The sequence below is a fragment of the Lactuca virosa genome, chromosome 4, assembly GCF_052849685.1.
Source record: "Lactuca virosa cultivar CGN04683 chromosome 4, Lactuca_virosa_CGN04683_v6, whole genome shotgun sequence".
NCBI classification, from domain to species: Eukaryota; Viridiplantae; Streptophyta; class Magnoliopsida; order Asterales; family Asteraceae; genus Lactuca; species Lactuca virosa.
In genome coordinates this window covers 401,102,430-401,105,889 of record NC_136429.1, presented here as the reverse complement: position 1 = coordinate 401,105,889, position 3,460 = coordinate 401,102,430, and positions in this window count along the sequence as shown.

The window sequence follows — 3,460 nt, the reverse complement described above, 5'->3', positions numbered from 1 at the left end:
ATGATGGAGATAGTGGAGTTGATTTATTGGGATGGTAATTTATAATTGTAAAAGTGGCGTTTTAGCCAACAAACGTTTTTTTCTTCCCACTTGCTCCGTTGTGGCTATGTCATCATCTTCGTATGTTCAACGATAATCATGCACCAAAAGTAATGGTTTTAAAAATCTCCATTTCTAATTAAATAGTTACCACTTACTGTGTAATTAAATACTTACAAATCACAAAGTTATTAAAAAAATGCAATATTACAATTCATAAGTTTTCTAAATTAATGAAATATTATTTTATTACATAATTAAATTTTAAATTCTCTTTAAAATTAACACTCATGGGTTCCACGGATTTTCACCTAGTATATATATATGCATTATAGTTTATACTAGCTTTTATAGAAACAAAATTAACAAAAAATTGTTGCTAAAATAGGTGGCATTTTTCTTTTAAACTCAAGGAATATATAAAATTGTTGATAATAAGTAATAGCATCTTTTCTGGTAGTTACAGGTGTAATTATACCACAATGTCACAAGATCTAATTAATATACGATAAATCTTTTTATTTATAATATAATGAAACAATTATTGATGTTTAGAAATTATTTCTCTAAACCTTCCTTTCAAGTTTCAAATGAGTTTTGAAAAATAAATGTAATTAGTTGGATCAAGAGTTGGGTTGGACTAGGTTTGGTTGGTATTAATTAGGTTGATAACACATATCTAGAGCCATGTGATATAAAAACAAAACACCGACATGATAACTAATTAGTTTTTTACTTAGCATGATAGGTTTTATTTTATTTCACTCATTCAAGTGCACGTTTATAATTGTATTTGTTTTATTCTATCGACGACTTGGGTGTGTTCATACTGCTTTCTTTTTATTTATTTATTACTTCTAAAATTTATTCTCACACCCACATGCGAAAACACAGATTGAAAGCTCGAAGAAAACTAACTGTATGAACATTCTCTTTGGATTTAAATTACACGAATGGTCCTTATGGTTTCGAGTAATATATGTATTTGGACTTTAAACATATTTTTTGATTCGGATGGTCCTTAAAATATATTTTTGTTGCATATTTGATCCCCATTTGACTTTAAAAGATTATTATGCCCTTATCTATTTATTTATCATTTATTTATTGTTTTTCTATAAATTAATTACCTCTTTTAAAGATATGGGACCCATACCACTCTTCAATTTTATAATATACCATTTAAAAGATTATATATTATAATTTTATTAAAATTTAAATATCAAAAATAAAAATTAGACATACAATATATTGCCTTAAAGAAGTTAAGAAACAAAAACATTTTTATATAAAATCTTACATGTAATTCTCTGTATTTTTCCACTCAGCTTCTCTATTCTTAAACCCTTCTTCATGTGTTCTTGATACATGATAAACGTGACTGAACATCCATATGCCCTCTTTAATCAAAATCTCATTCTCTATAATGTTTAAATGCAAAACACATAGTTGATCGATTAAACGTTCATTTCCATTTTTCGAAAGGAATCCTTTCATTCATCATAAAATCATTGACCTTTTTCATTAAGAAAACATAGTACAAAGAAACATGGAGGAGAAAATGAAGAACAACGATGGAGCCTCCCTCGTTCATCTCGTCGTCGAGTTGTCATCGTTCCTTGAACATGGAGTCGGTGACTTTGTTCCTTTGCCACCGAATCTGATGACTTTGAAGACCAGATCTAAAAATAATCAGCATGCCAAAGTTTCGTTCTTTTGAAACCCAAACCCTGACCCCCAGATCCGAGACCGGTGAAATAGACCGAAGGCAGACGACAGTGACCACTCACGTCCGACGACCACCCTCCATGATTTCTCCCTTCCGTGGGTACATTTGTACCACCGATAACCACCCATCATGATTTCTGGAACAACAAAAAACATCCACCATAAACTATGCATTTCAAGATCTACAACGATTTCTTGGACGATAAGGAAGGAGGTTAGGTTTTAACATCCAAAAAGAACTTTGCACCCTAACACATACCCTCATTTTTTAGTTGCTTGACTTTGATACATATTAGGATGTATAAAAGAAGGGCATTACTAGTAAGAAAGGCTGGTTCTTTTTCTCCATTTTCTCCATTTTGTTGGCTGCAATATTTTGAGGTTCTCTTTCCCTTTCTCCCCCTTTGTCTTGTAATTTTGGTGCTTGATTTAAGAACTTGTAAGTTGCTTGTCTTTAAGGTTCATTTGGTATGAACTCTTAAGGCTTAAGAATAACTTAATAAAAGGGAAGACTAACATCTTGGGGTGGTTTATCCTTGCTTGGTGGATATTTCTAGAGAAGCTCTCCTTTGAGTCTTTTTTCATCTTCATCAAACTCCAACCTCCCGAAAGGAATTAAAGTCTTCAAATGTTGTATCATTTTTTCCTTGTATGGTTGTTGATAATCTTTCCATTCTTTTCAAAATGATCTTTGTGGGTTAAAAGAAGTTTTAAGTTTATTCTAATTTTAGACTTCCGATGCCATTATTAGCATTTTTGAAAAACGATTTTGAATAAAACCCAATAATTGGTATCAGAGCCATTTTTGCAAACTTGGTTAGATTATTAGATTATTTGTTACAATCTTTATTTTTGGAAAACATTGATGGTTTTCTTTTTGTAAGAAAATACATACATATTTTATATGACAACTCTATAATTGTTACTTTTTATTGACAAAAGTTTACTTGCATTTTTTGCCACCAAAGTTGTCTTAGAAAAACAAAGTGTTGTTTTATATAATTTTGATATATATATATATATATATATATATATATATATATATATATATATATATATATATATATATATATATATAATGTGCATAAACTAGTCATGGACTTCTTGTGAATGTGTTTGTGTTTATTTGTTAAAATGGTTGTAATATTTATATATTCATATAATACGTAATAAATAAATAGATAGTTTTCATCTTGTTTGTTTTTGTAAGTAATAGATTAGTTTTAGAAATTGTTTATTTTTATAAAAATATAACAAGAATGAAGATGGTGGCCATTTTGAAGATCAAAAATTTATAAACTTGATTTTATTAAAGTTTTACAAACTTTATAAACTTATATTTATAAACTTGCTACAAGGTGTTGAAGCAAGTAGGAGAATTAAGACATTACAAGATTTTTTGTCCCTTTATGTCCCTTAGGAAATGATTTGGTATTTTTGGGATGACTCACAAAATGTCACCAGTTTATGGTTGGTTTATGCACATATGTTTTGCATGCTTATGTTGTTTATATTTATGTTGATATTATGTTTATAACTGTTAAATTATATTCTACATGCAAAATAATATTTTGATGATAAATAACATCAAAAAGAGTTTGGTTTTAATGAAATTTACCTTTTAACATAAGATGGTAAAATAGTTTAAAAAATAAAATGAGTTTTATCGTTTAAAAACTAGCTAACGGTAAAT